This window comes from Meleagris gallopavo, chromosome 3 (assembly GCF_905368555.1).
Source record: "Meleagris gallopavo chromosome 3, MGAL_WU_HG_1.1, whole genome shotgun sequence".
In the NCBI taxonomy this organism is placed as follows: domain Eukaryota; kingdom Metazoa; phylum Chordata; class Aves; order Galliformes; family Phasianidae; genus Meleagris; species Meleagris gallopavo.
In genome coordinates, this window is record NC_139406.1 from 67,007,018 (window position 1) to 67,024,442 (window position 17,425).

At 37.1% G+C, this 17,425-nt stretch overlaps 1 long non-coding RNA gene across 3 annotated transcripts; it reads left to right on the top strand.

Moving 5' to 3' along the window:
- Positions 1 to 1,802: 1,802 nt before the first annotated feature.
- Positions 1,803 to 17,070, top strand: LOC104910383 (uncharacterized). Of its 3 annotated transcripts, XR_014882598.1 has the most exons (5): positions 1,803 to 1,938; positions 7,151 to 7,269; positions 11,505 to 11,602; positions 12,534 to 12,569; positions 17,002 to 17,070. It is a non-coding gene; the product is annotated as an uncharacterized LOC104910383 (long non-coding RNA). The 3 variants fall into 3 exon arrangements; XR_014882597.1 differs by lacking the exon at positions 17,002 to 17,070 and having other exon boundaries at positions 12,534 to 14,760; XR_793023.3 differs by lacking the exons at positions 1,803 to 1,938; positions 17,002 to 17,070 and adding an exon at positions 5,429 to 5,557 and having other exon boundaries at positions 12,534 to 14,760.
- The last annotated feature ends 355 nt before the right edge of the window (positions 17,071 to 17,425 follow it).

Below are 17,425 nucleotides of genomic sequence, written 5' to 3' on the forward strand. Positions count from 1 at the left end.
TGGGAAGCCTGTTCCAGTGTCTCAGCACCCTCGCTCTAAAGTATTTCTTCATAATATCTAGAATAATTCTACCCTCTTCCAGTTTAAAACCATTTTTGCTTGTTCTGTCGCTATATGCCCTTCTTAAAAGGCCGTCCTGTAGTTTTTCTGTAGACCTCTTTCATGTACTGGAAGGCTGCTATATGGTCCACCTGGAGTCTTCTCTAGGCTCAGCATGTCCTTGTGGGGGAGGTACTCTAGCCTTCTGATAGTCTATACCCGCAGACACTGCATACAGATAAATAATAGTGCTTTCTTTCAGATTAATATAGCAGGTATGGATTTCCTTGTGATAAACCTCACTCCTGAGTTTCTCAGAACTTGACTAGTTATTATTTTTAAATGCCTTTGAGAAGTTAAGAAGGATATCCCAATGTCAAAACAGAACCTCTGACTACAGGAGATGGACTAAAAGAACACAAATTATAATATGTTCCCTCTTGAACGTAGTCCTAACCTACACACTGCGTGTAACAATTCCTGCCTGCACGTAGCTTGCATGTGACATGCCTTAGGACATAGGGTTTATGGAACTGGTGGCACTGCCTCTTCCCTGGTCAGAAATGTGTCTTCCTTAGTGACAAATTCATGAAGAGCTCATACATTCTGCTTTATGATCTCACTGTGCTATTGCAGCCCTTGGGAAGGGTTCTGGTACAGTGTAAATCTCGACCATACTTGATGTTGGGATTAGAGTAGGCTAAGCTAGGATGGCAGCAATTCCATATTTTTAGTTCCAATCTGAAGGGTCATCAGTCTGTTGCTGCATCTGTCTAAATGTCTAGAAGGATGAGAATGTAAAAACTCTGCTCTCTCTTTCTGTCTTTTTCCCTGTCTTCCTTTCTTTCTCTCTCTCTCTTTTACTCTCTTTTTTTTTCTTCTTCTTTTTGTAATTTACTATAGAAAAAACAGATCTTTTCAGGGGTCTATTTAAAATTCTGAAGGCATATGTATTTCTCCCAAAAGCACTACTTAGAATAACATGGCAATTTATTTCATTTAACTTGCACATTTTATTCTAATTATTTCCTGTTGATCTGCCAGTACTCTGGGGTCTATACCTCTGGTGTCTATAGCTTTCTGTCATCCTATGTACACACAACTTTAGTGGCTCAAAAGGAAGTACCTCATTGAGTTTTAAGAGTCTGTCAAGCATTTACATGTATCTTTGTGGCTTTAATCTCTGCTGCTACTGCTTTGTTTGTCATATTGATTTTGTATTTGCAGTCACTAGTTGGCCTTGGGTGGGTTATATATTGTTTACACTGCAGTAATGCCTCAAGGCAATGACAATTTTTTCAGAGCTGGACCCTGTAAAAATGTCCAACTGGATGGATAAACTGAATGAACAGTCTGCCAGAGTAACTGTTAGAACAGGTAAATAGGATTAACTATCCTGTACAAGCAAATGACAGGACTGATTCCCATTGGTTTTATTACAATAAAGATAAAATCAATGCTGACATTGGTAAGTGATGAGAGTTCAAGAAGATAATGATTTTAATTAATTTTATATGGAAAAATAAGCTGAATTTTTACATTGCCTCATTAAAAGATGACTGAAGTCACTGAACTGCAAAGAAATGACCGTCACAAAGTCTTGTTCCCAGTCAAAGTCTCCACTCTGTCCCACTGAAGATCTTGTCACATAAACCTCTTTGGCTGATCCAGCAGGTGCAATAAGCAATGAGATGCCTATCTTTTAGTAGGTAATCATAAAGTCACATGAGACAACATTTGTTTTTTACTCTTAAGGAAGAAAAACATCCCCATGACATTTCTGCATGCGTGGTTTTGGATTGATCACTGCATGATGTGACTGTGATGTGACCATGAAGATCACTCCAGTTCTGACTGCAGCACATAGCTGCCCATGTCATGGAGGGTTTGGAGAAGAAGGTAAATATGTTTTACTCTTTCTCTGTGGCATATCTGCCGTCCTTTTCTCTCCAGGGTTGTCTGTAAATAGAAAGGGTCTGTTTGGCTTAGGTTTTAGTTGCGTGAGAAGTCGCCTTTTCTTCCCTGCAGCCATTGAGATTATCCTGCCAAGGACGGAGTCTCTGGATTGAAATGCCTCTAGGCTAACATCTGATCTTCACCTACAGAACTATCTTCCTCTGCTGATCAGATTCCACATCACATCAGTGTGCCTCAAAGCAAAGGACTTTACTCAGTATCTGATGCTACATATGGTATTTCTGAGTGGGTTTGGGCACGTGCTTGCCAATATTAGAAATGCATGTATATGTCTATGTCTAATATTGTGCCTCACTACAGTTCATATCACCCAGGCACAGCTGAAGGACATACTCTCAAATCTCAGCTGATCAAAACAAACTTGTAAAACTTGTTCACGACAATTTTGTTGCTGCCCCCCTACAGCTCCCAGTGAACACAAACAGTAGCTAATGGGAGGAAGCATCGGTTTTATTATAATAAAGATAAAATGAGGGCTGCTCAGGGCTTGGCCCTGCTTGTGTGGGAGCCTCTGCATGTGGCACTTACTATCAGCCTTCTTTTAGATAGTCTCTTGAGGAGACTTTGCCAATGACCAGAACTGAAAGAAGGAAATTCCATCACAGTGGATCAGCTACCTTTTTGCAGGCTACTTTGTGGAAGTGTGGCTCAGATATGCACTCTGAATATGCACTGATGCTTTCTTCATGTAATCTTTATCAAGTTAATCATGTGAGATGTGATTATGAGTCAGAGACCTTGAATGTTACCTCTGCACTGCATTTTACCACTGACTTTGTTAGATTCCAAACATAAAGTCTGCCAGCTGCCATTTATCTCAGATGTGCCCTTTGTAGTTAGTTTAGTTGATAAAATATTCAGTATCGCCTTGCAGAACATACCTGAAGGAAAACAACAGCATAAAACCTGCTAAAGGTAACAAACTCACTGTTTCTCCATTAGCTGCTAGTATCATTATACTGACACATATCTATGTTTTGGATGATAGGACATAATAAGTGAAATTCTGACACTCTACAAACATAATTACATACATACTTGACATAGTTATTTTCTTGCCTAATTGGACAAATTTTCTATCTCATTAAATCATAGTGATTTTTGCCAATGTGATGATTTCTGCATCTGACTTTCAGGCATTTACCTGAACACCATATATTTCTGAGGAAAATCAGTCATCACATCCAGATCACTTTTCTGCAACTGTCATTCCAAGGACATTTTCATTTCCCCAGCTAGATCAAGTTAAAAAAAAATTGAAAAGTAATGGATGTAGAATAGCATGTATTCTGTTACTCTATGTTCTGAAACCTAAATTGCCTAGAGCTGCCCTGATTTCAAGCTTATGAGTCATCTAAACTCAAGCTGTAGAAATTCCAGAGGGCATGATGTTAAATAATGCATGAGTGATGTAATTTCACTGTGTATCTCATTAGCAAAATGCTGTAGGAATGAATTAGGGAAAAGAATCTAAAACTATACGGTTCATATCTCCGTATTCTTCCTTTTTTTTTTTTAATATAAATGGTTTATTTATAAGTGATAAAATAACAAACTTACATTTAAAAACATTACAATGACAGTTGTTCCCTTGTTAGTAGAAAATATTCTCAGAATTTTTCTCTTAAACCCTAACCCTGAATATGCCTTACACTTTTTGAGAGTGTGGGTCTGCAGGTGAGAAGATGTGTATGCAGTATGAGTATGTATGTATAGAGAGGCTAGGAGACTACATCATGTCTCCCACAAAACCAAAATAACAACAACAAAGAAGCTTTGTCTCTTGGTTTCAAAGTTATTAATGTCTTTTTTTTTATTATTTTATTAGCCCAAGCAATGTATAATATTCTACTAAGCAATCAGGTTATGCAAATAATAATCTTCTTTTATCTAGAGGTATGCATCTGTAATTAAGAGTGTCAGTCACCTTATCTTGTAAACAGTCTGTTCTTAGTACACAAATTTGAGAACTGGTGCAGATGTGCCTCTGAGAGCCAATATATCATTTTTGTTGCATCTAAAGCCTGCAATTTCATGCTTAGAACTTGGCATTGTAACCATGGTTATCTTTCAGTTTGATACAGAAAAAAGGTTTCAGCAGATTTTTTTTTTTTTTTATTAGACCTATGGCAATCAAAACACATACATAGAAAGGTCAGGTTTCCAAATTTAGTATCTGATAGATATAATGGTGTTATTTATTACATGATACATGAGATTTAGGGTTTTTTTTCGTGGGTATTTTTTCCTGAAATTATTCATAAACAAGGAGACTGATAGGTCATGCATAAGAGAAATGGACCTCCCTTATCATGAAGATTTTCTCTGTACAAAGAATATAAACTAGAAAACTGACATTTCGAAAAGCATTAAGTGAAAACATTGTCTGGAAGCATGTGTGCTTTCAAAGGATTATTTACTTTATTTTTAATTTCATTTCCAAATAAGCCTAGCTTGGTGTTTCTAATCTTTCTAAAAGAAATGAAATTTCACAACTTTGATATTAGCCTAGAATTTTCTACATATGTAATGAGCCTCAATATAGCAGTGTTTGTTGAATGGAAGGAGTTTACAGTAGGATAAATGAAGCAGATGACCAGTGCATCTTTACAGTCTGAAAAAAAAAATTGATTACAGAATTTCTGAGGAGTGTATAAGACTGTAACATTTTTTTAAGGAAACACTGAGTAGTTATATGCACATTCTTAGACTGCTCAGGAGCAAACAATTTTCTGTAAACTTGATGTTTCCTATGAAGAAGTGTAATATTGTTGGTGCTTATCCTAGAAGAATTGCCTCCATAAATTGCAAAAAGTTTTCACAGGCTTGAGTAAGCAGAACATTTTCATTAGAACGTTTTCATTAGAAGTCACTAGGTACTGTGCTGTAGGGAGTGTACATGTGGTGTGCAGCAGCTAGAGAACACTGTTTCTCAGAAACAGCACAGAGTCAAATTCAGCTGAACCCTCAGAGCCTCCCAGGCAGCTCTGCTGCAGAAGATTCTTTGTTCTGAGCATCCTTCCAAAGGAAAATTGGATTATCTTCTTAAATGACAGTATCTAGTGTAAGAAAGAAAGCTGGGTTGAGCATTAGCTCGAGCATTCAAACAAAAACATTTACTTCGTATCTGTTATTTTTATTCATTTGCTGGAGCACTGACCTGGTAAATGGAGGTTGCTCTGAAAATTGTACTTCCTAACTGCTGCTGTTATTCACCATACCCTATACTAAATGAGTGCCCTACTGCAGCTGACTGCTCGGGCTTGCTCAGCCCCAGAGTCTGCCTTTGAAAAACTTCTCCCTAGAGCCAAGGGTGAATTCCAAGAGCATTTGGGATGCCTGGCATTGCTCTACCATTGAACTTGGGCAGAGAAATGAAGAGTGAGTGCTATCTCCAAGCAGATAAAAGGCTCGTCAGCATTCAAAACAGCCCACACTTAATCAACATGGGTGGAGTATTGCATGAAGAAGGGCTGCAGCACTGGAGTAGAGATGAAAAGGCATTAGTCTAGCTGGGACTGACCCACTTGCAAGCACGCATGTAAGTAATCAATAAGTACTTCACCTGAGGCCAAAACCAAAGAGTAGCTGCGCTGTCTGAAAGGCAAATGTGGCACTCAGTTAAAAGCACTACATAAAGAAACTGGGCAGAGTAATTGTGCTGCTTCAGGAATTTTCTCAGGGCTGAATGCTGAGGGTCAAAGTTTGAATTTAGTGCAGAACCAAGAGAAACAAGTGGATATGCCAGCTGTGGGCAACAGAAAGGTTTTGCTACATCTTGGTAAACTACAAAAGCCGTAAGAAAATGGAGAATACTTTTGAAGTTTGGATACTTTTCTATTAAATATGATTAACATTTATGAACTGCAGGTCCAGGTTCATAATGTGTTTTTGGAGATGTGTCTGTTTTTATGTTATGGTACATAAGCTAAAGTCTGCTTTGACACAGAACTCCTAATACTAAAGTGTGCAGTGATATTCATCCCTACAAAGCAAAACACTGATTCACTCCAAAAATAATGTGTGGACCTGAAACAGAATTAACAGGAGATCTGATAAAAAACAGGAGGGCACAAGCAGAATGAAGAAAAAGAACAATGAGAAAAGTAAAAGTTTCCATGAAGAGCACGAAGGAAGTCTTCAGGATTCTACAAGGATAATGTTTACATCCTTCATTTTTTTAAACTATGTGGAGTGGGTTGTTACTTATCTGATTGCCCGTTATCTGATTAAACTTTAAACCACATAGAATTTTATTATAAAAACTAAAATTATGCAAGACTCATTAGATTTTAAATAAGTGAAAAAATGTACACATTATATCTTCAGTCCAATGATCAAATAACCTAGAGTCAAGCCCTAGCATTTTGGGTAAGATCAAGGTAATACTTGGTGAAATTTCATAGTGAACTGTACTTTTGTTTTCAAATGCTGAAATCGGTTAAAGCTACTTTCATGCAGCCTGTCTGCAGCAGCAGGACAGCATTGGTACTTTCAAATGAATTTTACCTTGTATTTGGATTTATCTGAACATAAAATTCAAAGCTTAACTCTAAGCATTTGAGATCAAATAAATCAAAAGCCAAAAGAATGTGTGAATCCCTGCAAGATGAAATAACTTAGTTTTGCCTAGATCTGCTTATTAGCTAAAAATAGTTTTGTATCATCTCTATTCAGAATCTCCAGTGATAGCACAAGGAGTGATAAAAACCCAACAGACACTTAAGAAACTAAATCGGTAGCTTAAAAAGAAAGAAAGGAAAATGAGACACTAACTGTGCTGTGAATTTTGTCCCTTTTTCAAATGGTATTTATGTGTGACTGGTGTTTTCTGAAAATGGATTGTCAGGTAAAATCTAAAACTGTATACATGCCTTCAGTGTGTTTCAGTTTGTGTGTGCTATTCAGTAGAAGACTAGACTTTCCTTCCTTTAAAAAGAAAGAATTAAATGCTTATGAAAATATGGTAGAAGAAAAAAAGAGGGAAAGATAAATGTTTATGGTATTAATTTTAATAATAATTGCTCCTTTCCACAGTCAAGTCAGTACTGATGTTGTTGTTACTCGAAAAAGTTTAATTTCCCTGTGAATTTGAGTCACTCACCATCAAATTATTTATCTTTTTCTCTGCTAGGTAATCCTTCAGCTATTGTTATTTAGAGAGGAACTGGAACCACCCTTGCAAACAGATGAGAAGGCAGGTCACCTTCCTGAAGGTACAGAGTGGATAGAACACGTAAAGAGGAGAGAAGGGTAAGTGGGGGAAAAAACAGATGGATTTGATAGCCAAGTTCTGATTTCTGAATGCAAGAAATGTTTCTCTTTCTTCAAGCCAATCTTTTTTCATTCCTTTTATTAGTTATCCAAATACATTTTAATTGTGTAAGCGGTCCCATTTCCTTTTTATTTGTTTGGTCTAATTAGGGTAATACTCAGATATTTGTGGAACTTTAAGCCAGCTGACTATAGTCATGCTTAAAGCTAGACCGTGCTTATTTATTGTTTGAACTTTAACAAGTGCCATGTCCTGCACTTTGGTCACAAAAGCTTCATGTATTGCTGCAGACTTGGAGCAGAGTGGCTGGAAAGCATCATGGAGGAAAAGGATCTGGGGTTGTTAGCTGACAGCCAGCTGACCATGAGCTCAGCAGTTTGCCCAGGTGGTCAAGAAGGCTAATGGCATCCTGGTTTGTATCCATCAGAAACAGCATAGCTAGCGGGATTAGGGTGGTGATCATCCCTCTGTAGTCAGCACTGGAGATGCTGCACCTTGAGTACTGTGTTCAGTTTTCGGCCCCTCACTGTAAGAAAGAAATTGAAGCTTTGGAGTGCGTCCAAAGAAAGGCAAAGAAGCTGTGTACGGTCTGGAGCACAAGTCTTATGGAAAATGGCTGAGGGAACTGGGATTGTTCAACATGGAGAAGAAAGGGAGCAGGGGTGACGTTATTGCTCTCTACAACTCCCTGAAGGGAGGTTATGGTGTGGTGAGGATTGGCCTCTTCTCCCAGGTAACAACAATAGCACAAAAAGTAAAGGCTTTAAGCTGTGACAGGGGAGGTTCAGGCTGGATATTAGGAAGAATTTCTCAGAAAGTGGTGAGGCATTGGAAAAGACTGCACATGGAAGTAATGCAGTCACTGTCCCTGAAGGTGTTCAAGAGATTTGTAGATGTGGCACTGAGAGACATGCTTAGTAAGCGTGGTGGGGATGAGCTGATGGCTGGTTTTGGTGATCTTAGTTTTCTTTCCAATCTTAATGATTCTATGATTCTATGACTCTGTATTTGCAGGGTCAGAAACTTTTTATCAGATATTCATCTTTTTCATTCTTCTATCACAGCCAGTTGTACTAATTTCTCAGTAACTGTATTAAAAAAAAAAATCTTTTTTTTTTTTTCCTGGATCAAGCAATCCCCAATTCTATTTTGATTAACTAGTGATCTATCTCTTAATTTATCTTCTGAGCAGACTTTCTAGTGGTTTTAGTTGTTATTGCTGTTTCTGTTTCTTTTTTTTTTTTTTTAATGTGAATAAAAACCCTCAAAGCATATTCTAAATGAGGCATAAACAGATTTTATTTTTAATTAATTTTGTGTTTTCAATCTCTTAAACTTTAGCACCAGGGAATTTTTAGTTCTCTGCTTGACTTTCAAGTAATCAATTGCTTTATTAACTAGTCTGCAGTGATAAGAAAGTGTCTGAGAGTCAACCATCAGAATGTATTTTTAGCTCTTTCATACAAGATTATTTACACTAAAACTGGACCTTACTTGCATAATTACAAATAACTGCAAAAAAAGCAATTTTTCATCCATTATTTGCCAGTCTGTACGTTAAGATGTAAAACATCCTAAGACTTAGATCTTGCAGTGCAACTAATGAGATCAAAGATATTTCTGAGGACTCTGAATAGCCATTAAAAGTTTCCAAAATGTATACTGGGGAGTATGTACAGCTGTATAGTTAACTGGGAAACATAGGAAACAGATTTTTGCCCTTAGCTCCATTGTCATCTCAAATTTGCCTGTGAATTAAGATAGTTTAAAAGTTGTTTAAAAGGCAACATTAGTGAACTGCTGTCTATGTACATTAGATTTTTGTTGTTGTTGTTGTTGACTATAAATCAATAAGGATCTTTATCTTAAATAGAAATCCATGCAAGCCAGTCTTAAAGCTTTGAAGTACTCAAGTTGAATTGAGGTCACACCTTGAAAGAAGGACAACAAGTTCAACACAAAGAAGACAAATTCTACAAGAAAAGTAAATGAGACTTAGAATCATAGATTGTTTGAGTTGGAAAGGAGCTTTAAAGGCCATCCGGTCCAACTCCACAGCAATGAACAGGGACACCTATAGCTGGATCAGGTACTCAGATCCCTTTACAGCCCAACCGAAAGTTTCCATGGATGGGGCATCCAACACCTCTCTGGACAACATGTTCCAGTGCTTCACTACCCTTATAGTAAAAAAAACATTTTTCTTATACAGTCTCCCATTTGAATTTGAGACGATTTCTCCTGCTAAAGAGTCTGTCCCCTCCTTTCTTATTGCTCATCTTTAGATACTGAAAGTATCAGCATGTTCTTCATTTGCAATTTCTTAAGCCATGGATGTGGTTTTGAGAAGAAATACTATGAAAACCTAACAAATTCCCCCCCAAAAAGATAATCTATTTTATAATCATGGTGCCAGAGCTGGTTCTGAAAATCAGCTGAAACAGAAAGCATATTGGTATATATCAGGAAACTCTATAGCTCCATAGCTCCAGTTTACTAAGGTAGAGCTTGCTTACTACATATTGAATATGATATGGACATACATTAAAGGCCCCCTTCCCATCCCAATGGTATTAACCACCTGCATAAACAAGATCAGAATTGAGAGAAATAATTCTGAACCAAATTTATGAGACAATTCATACTGAAAGCTGCCAGCTTTTCAAGGTCTCTAAGAATAAGGGATAGGTAGATTGATAATATGACCTTTGACTGGATGTAACTTAGACAGAACAGCACATGTCACAGCTGATAAGGTTTGAAACACATCATGTGGCCTCATGTGAAAGTAGAGACTACCCTTTTTAGGCTTTTGTTCTACCTTTAAGATATATTAAAAGGGAGAAATCTGTAGTTCATGAAGGAACAAATTAAACGAGAAATTAAACTGAAAAAAAAAGGACGTGGGGGAGTTGGGATTTAGCTGTCAAATAGATTTCAATGGAATTAAGAAACATTGAATATCTGGAATGTGGACATTAATAGAGCTGGGAAGATAGCTAACTATTAATCCCTTTCCAATGTCAACTTCTAAATACATGAGGACTGCTCTGCTAGTAATGCCTCCTATATTATTCTGTTACCCACAAAGTCAAAGGCAGATGTTGATGGTATGGCTGTAGGGGTTGAACCTTCCCATCAATATTCTATTACATGTTGTTGCCATGCAGTGGTTGGCAGCAGAGGAACAGTCTGACAAAGTGGAATTTGATATGGACATGTGTATGAAACAAATACATACAATTGCATGTGGGCTCCTATTTATCACTGGCAAAAAATGTACTGCTATGGTGGTGACCATGTCAAAAAATAGTGTTTTGTAGTTGAGAATGTGTTCTGTGAAATAGTGTTATTCAGCTCTTTGTACTTGTTGTCCTTTCCATGGAAATAAACAGGAGACATTACTTTTGAAATAATCTCGATACACAGTCTTTTCATGGGAAGATCATTACTGAGAATGCAAAAAGGGAGAGTGGGAGTTTTTAATGAAGTTAGGAATAAGACTGGGAGTCCTAAATCTAGTACAGTGAAGCAACAGCCCAACTTCTTTAGGCTGTTAGGGCAGTGGGAAAATTGCATTGTAGAAAATCCTGGAGGAAGGTGGGGAATGGCAGCAGATTAAGGGTGGAACTTATGTGGAAGTAGTTATGAAAGGGCTTGGGAGAAGCCTGTTTTTTTTTATTTTTTTCCCTAATACACTATGATCTCAGTGATCCACATTATCAAAATCTGATCAAACCACAAATCTGTCACTGGTATTTCTTGACCATGATTTCTTACCATTTTTTTTCATATAGTCTCCTGTATGGTTACAAGTGCAGATATAGCTAAAGAAAATTGAAGAATATAAATTCATTTATGTGTTTAGTCCTGTAAAAACATCTGCTTATGGCTGCTATGTCTTTGTATATTTTTCCTCACTCTCTTCCTTTATTGTAATTTCTCCCAGATGAGTTGTCCGATTGTGGAGGTGTGTTTTTTTCGTTTGTTTGTTTTTTCAGATTCTCACTGTTTTCTCGTGATCTTACAAAACTGATTTTTTTTTTTGTTTGTTTTTATTATTTTTATTTTTTCTATGTTGCTGTCCTGGCAATAACATACATTTCTTTTTTTTCCTGATGTGAGGTGTACATCATTGTTTCATTTTTTTTTTTTTCACCTACCATTACTCCTTTACTAAATGGGTTGTAAAAAACTATCATTTTCGTTTCAGATGTCAGGAGTGAATTGACAAAAAAGACTTTCTGCATATCCTGCTGCTCTGCCTAGGAGGTGAAGAGGAATAATCTTCTTGCAAACCACAGGAAGCAGGTGATAGTTTTTTGCTACCAGAAAGATCTGAAAACTTTGTGAAAATGGTACTGTTTAATACTTTTCTGTGACAAAGGTTAGCTTCTACGTGTGTGTGTTGGTTGAATAAAACATTTTCCTATTAAAGTGATACGCTTCAGAAGGATTTTGTAACTATGAGAATGTAAGAAATGTGCATTTTGCCACTGAATTCATTAGCAACACATGTCACAGTTCTATCTGGGTGCTGCATATCACAAAATACAGAGATGCACACATAATATGTTCGAAGGCTGTTTATTTCTAGGATGCAGACATTTAAAAGAGAAGTAAAGGGCATATTATTATGCAGACTTTCAAGCATATTAATCTGTTTGGAGAAATATGATACAGATATATCGCTGGCAATGTACGACGAAGCTACAGGCATGCCTTGTACTAGACAATGTGGAGTTTACAATATGGAAATAACAATTGATTCCATGCTCAGTAGCAATATATGCAGCCTTGCAGGAAGGCTTTCTGAGTTGAATTAAAAAAAATGCAGAATTTATAGCAACCATTCTGGACGTCTGGAGTCAGCATTACCATGTCATTACAACTTCCTGCTATGTACATGAAAGGGAAGTGGAATTTCCCGTTTCAGTTTAAGAGTAGTTACTCAACGACTGTATTTCCCTTCTGACAAATGAAACTGAAATAGTAGAAGAAATCTTTTTCCTGTGGGCACCTCACTCTTATTAATTCCTGCTATTTTTTGGCAGCATCAGAAAATATATTGTCAAAACTGTCACCAAAACCAAATTTGAGTGGGAGGTATTTAATTTCCCCTTTCCATACTGCTGAATTCATGTTTGTTCTCTGTCAATCAGAATGGGAGTCAAAGTTATTTATAAAAAGGGAAGAAACTTGTATGTTTTCTGATGTTAAAAATATGTATTTTTTTTCCTAGGAGTTTTCACTTTGAGGCCTCAAATAAGAATGACAGGTATGGATACATTAAATTGATTAGATAAATAATTTTTTCAACAACTCTAACTTTAGAAATATTGTCAAAGATTGTCAGAACTATGTTGTTTGACTTAAAATGCATTTATGTACTGATATGCACTTAAGTTTTATTTTCTCACTGACTTGGCCAATTTTACTGAAATAAAGCCCACATATCATCCTTGTACTTCCCTGAAGCAATTTAACATGTGAGGTGAATGAAGGTGAAAGCTGCTGTTGAATCACCAAGAAGAAATGAGGTGTAGAACTGGATGTGTAATGGAGACACAAGCAGGAAAGCAAGAGCCAAATGAGCTAGGAAATCACACTCAATGCTCTTCCAATTTCATAGTGATTCAGAAGCTGGAAGTCTCATACCATGTCTATAGGGAAATATGAGAACGATAAAGCACCCTCACCTTATTTTGCTGCATAAACCGTTTAGATTGCGCAATATTTTAATGAAGCTAAAAGAGAAGCCTACATAAAAGGTACAAAAATATGCCTAATAAAGCCAGATGCTACCTATTAAGCAACAAATGGAACAAAACAAAAGAAATGTTGAATCGTGTATGAGTCACCATGTTAGCTACTGCTTTCTGAGATGTAGTTTGGTTTCTGGAAGAAGATCCATTAGAGGTTTGTCATTGAAGCACCAACCCAGCTCTAGGATGATTTCTGATACTTTGGAATAGCAATCACAGCATTTCATAAGCAAATTTTTATTGCTGTCAAAATCCACACTGGAAAAATAGATATTTCATAGCATCTGCTGTTCCATAAAGAGAAGCATCTGAGTAAGAACATAATTAAACTTGTGGCATCTCAAGCGCTGTGTGTTAATCTAAGCAGGTAAATCAGCTCAGTGTGGATAACAGTGTAGAGGGCATACAGTACAAGGTTCTAAAAGTGAAAAATAAAAACAAGAAAGCACATTCTTTCACAGGCAGTGAATAATAATAATCAAAATGGACTCTGCAAGGACAGATTAGTGATGTGAAAGAAAGCAACCATAAAGCACCTATACACCCCAGAACACCAAGAGAATGGAGGTTAGGGAGATTGCTCCTATTTTTCTATTCCCAAACTTCCTAGGTATTAGTGCTTCATAAAACAGTTCTTCAGCTATTTCCACATGATTAAATTTTGGTTATCTCAGTGCAGCAGGATAATTGTATGCAAATCTTCATGAATTTCACATCGCTATCTCTTTTTAAATCTGTAATATTTATAACTCTTTGCTTCCCTTTAAAAACAGCAGGAAATGGAATAAAAACTTTTATCTTCAGATTTGTATTGATTGTATTGCTTACTTTTGGCAGGAGAAATTAAATTTTAATAGAAATTTGACAGATAGTCTTCATGGATTTTAAAATTTCTGGACAGTTGAAAATTCAACTACAACTTTACAATAACATCTGTTTACAGAGTTTTCATGACATTTGAACTGATCTTTCCTGAATAAGTTTTAAATCCACAGAATTGTTATTTAATACATTTTCCTAACAAATCTGTCTGATACGTTGACACAGTTCCTGTTTTATTGAAGGAGGGAATAAGAATTCAGAAGGACGTGAACTCTGCTTCTCAAGGTATCAAACAAGGGCTAATGTTGCTTCTATGTTGAAGCCGGAGAGACTCTCCACAGCCCAAGACTATTCCAGGACCATATAGAGCATGAATGTCCAACCTTTTGGCTTATGTGGGCCACAATGAATGAAGGGGAATTCACTTGGGATGTGTAAGTTGGACCATGTTGCACCAAAAGTATTACCTCCTATTTATTTCCATGGAAAATACAACAAACCCAAAGAGCTACAAAACACTATTTTTGAACATAGTCACCACCATCATCTTGAGGTGAAAAAGTGCCTTCACGGCACACTTATAAAAGTCTGCATGAATGGAGGTGATCACCTGTTGCTGTCACCACTGCTGAAACAGACCATCCACCACCTCACTGTGCTCACATCCACTGTTTGGTCTTCATAAATGTTCATGAAGCATTGATGAATGTAAATGGATGCCATTTCCACATAGAATAAATCTATGACACATCTTTGTATCATAGGCACTTCCATGTCAGATGTCATTGTGTCAGATTGCCCCTCTGCTTCCTTCTGTCACAGTGCAACAACATGTAGTGAAATATTAGTGGGAAGGTTCAGCTTCTACTGCCATATCACCAACATCTGTCTCTTACGTTGTGGACCAACATATGGGAGACATTACTTTCAGAGCAGCCCTCATAAAATATATAGTTAATGTATTCAAGTAACAACACTTATTTTAATCTTTAATATTTTTATTAAGACATAAAAAAAGAGAGCAACAAAAACATAAAATGATGAATAAGGTGTTACTGTGAAGGCAGGGGTATTTCTCTCTAGTAAGAGAGGTCTTATAAATGTCTGGTAAAGAGATATGACCAGATTTTTGAGTTGAATGTCTGATTACAACTCTGTGCATCCCATTTGAAAATCCACAGGTAATGTATTTATTTTGACTGAAGATGGAGTCACAAATGCACTCTAAAATTGATGATATTTTGTAAATCTTGCAACCTGTTCTCAAATTCATTTATCAAAGCAGAAAGCATGACTGTTCACAGGAATGTGTTCAGTCAGTATATAAGAATGCATTCAGTTATTTGCCATTACTTGAGTCAGCGCTACACTGTGCCCTCTCTATGCCCTGGTTTCAGCTCAGACAGTGCCAATCACGCACCGATGTGTGGTTGTTGCTGAGCTATGGGTGTGTGCCCAGGGCCAGGCTGGGCCAATTGGTGGGAAGAGCCACTACCATGATGGTGTGGGGTAGCAGGAGGCTGCAGGATGGACAGGGCCAGGCTGCAAGCAGACGAGGGTTGGACATATCTGTTTTTTTTTTTTCTGGAGAAGTATGGTCCAACATGTCAGGTATCTCTTTATATATGAGGAAAATACATCATATTAGACAACGTGTCAGATATGTTTAACACTAGTGATACTGACATGTTTTCTATTATGATGCATTTTCCTGCTATAGAAAAATGATATATGATATTATTGAAAGCTGCTATTAAGGACAAGAGCATGGCCTGACAGAATAAGAATCAGCTATAAATATACAGCTGTACAAATGTAATCTCCTGGTCTATGCTTAGGTGCTTTACCAAGTGAAACCAACTCCATCATAGGAGGTGCAGAACCTATTTTTTTAACTTCTGTACATTCATTTTGCCTCACAGTTAGATGCTCCAGGTCTCTCATAGAATCATAGAGTGGTTTAGGCTGGTAGGGACCTTAAAGATCATTGAGCATTAGCTCCCCTGCAATGGACAGCGTTGCCAATCAGTTGATCAGGCTGCCCAGGGCCCCATCCAGCCTGGTCTTGAATGCTTCCAGAGATGGGATATCCACAGTTTCTCTGGGCAGCCTGTTCCTGTGTCTCTGAGTAAAGAATTTCTTCCTAACATCTAATCTAAATTTCTCCTCTTTTAGTTTAAAATCATTCCCTCTTGTCCTATCACTATTAGATTGTGTAAGTAGTTGAACCTCCTCCTTCTTATAAGCTCCTTCTCAGATGACATAAAATCCACTAAATGGACAAATGAAATGAACACTAATATTTACAATTATAGCCTGAGAATAATTCAGTTTTGGGACGCATCTATCATTTTTCAGTTAGGATTCAGTTTGTTAGAATGGTGCAAATTTTCAAAAATATTTTATGCTCTGCAGTCATTAACATTCAAAATAACTAGCTTGTCGTCTGTGTATAATCTACAAATTAATCTTCATGTTATTGCAAGCTATATGTACGCATCTTACAATACGGCATTCTTGTACTGTACTGTAAGGAGAGGGAGATATTTTTCATCCCTATATATTCCTGGAAATGAGGAAAGTAGGACACTAAAGTAAATAATTTTCTGGCTGGTTTCACTCAAAAGCTCCTGTGGAATAGCTTGAAAATAACTTAATAAAAAGTTGGAAAAGGAGAGATTGAATAGGATAAGTAATATGAACCAAGGTAAAGACCAGTCCTGGAAGATAAATCTCATGAAGTACACAGAGCTTTGACAGAATCCCTTGAATTAGACTGCTCTTAAATCACTTCAGCTGAATGTGGGCCCTGGAGTGCAATTTGTGGTGATACCAAATTGATGGAAATTAGTTTTCTATAAAGCATCTTGGAGTGTTAGCTCTGATTAATCAGAAGCAATTATTGCAGCTAACAAAGCATAGCAAACACAGCAAAGTTCACAGCCTTCTTGCACCTAGACCCATGAAGTTCCACAGTAATGTGATCTTGTACATAGGACAATTTGTTGTTCACTAGTGCTGCGTGTTATTTGAACACCATGGTCAACAGGTGTCTGCTTCAAGACTAGATGAGCTTAGTTGCCCTTGGGAAATAATTTTGTTTACTTTCTCTGAACATTCAAGCAACAAGATGTAAATGTTTCCTGGAGCATCTGGTCTTGTGTTGGCCCAAAGACAACTTACAGATATGGGGTAAGTCTGTGGCAATTTGAAATAAAAGGAATTTTTTCTCTTAGATTAAACAGTAGCTGATATTTCAGGAAACAAAGTTCTAGTAAACTATTTCATTAGTTTGCTCCCTTTGCTGCTTTAAAATACTTCAAGCTACATATCACCTGGTATGGAGGAGTTTTTTAGATTTGTAGGCTCTTCCGAGCAAACTTCAAAGGTTGTTGTGTCTGTCTAGGGGGGAAGTAAACTCTTTAACCACCTCAGCTAATTCTGTCACGGAGCTGTGAATCTAGGTCCTTCCCCATACTCTTAAGTTTAGAGATGCTTGCAAACAAACTCAACCTGTTGACAGAAAGTTATGGGCTGTGGCCAGTCA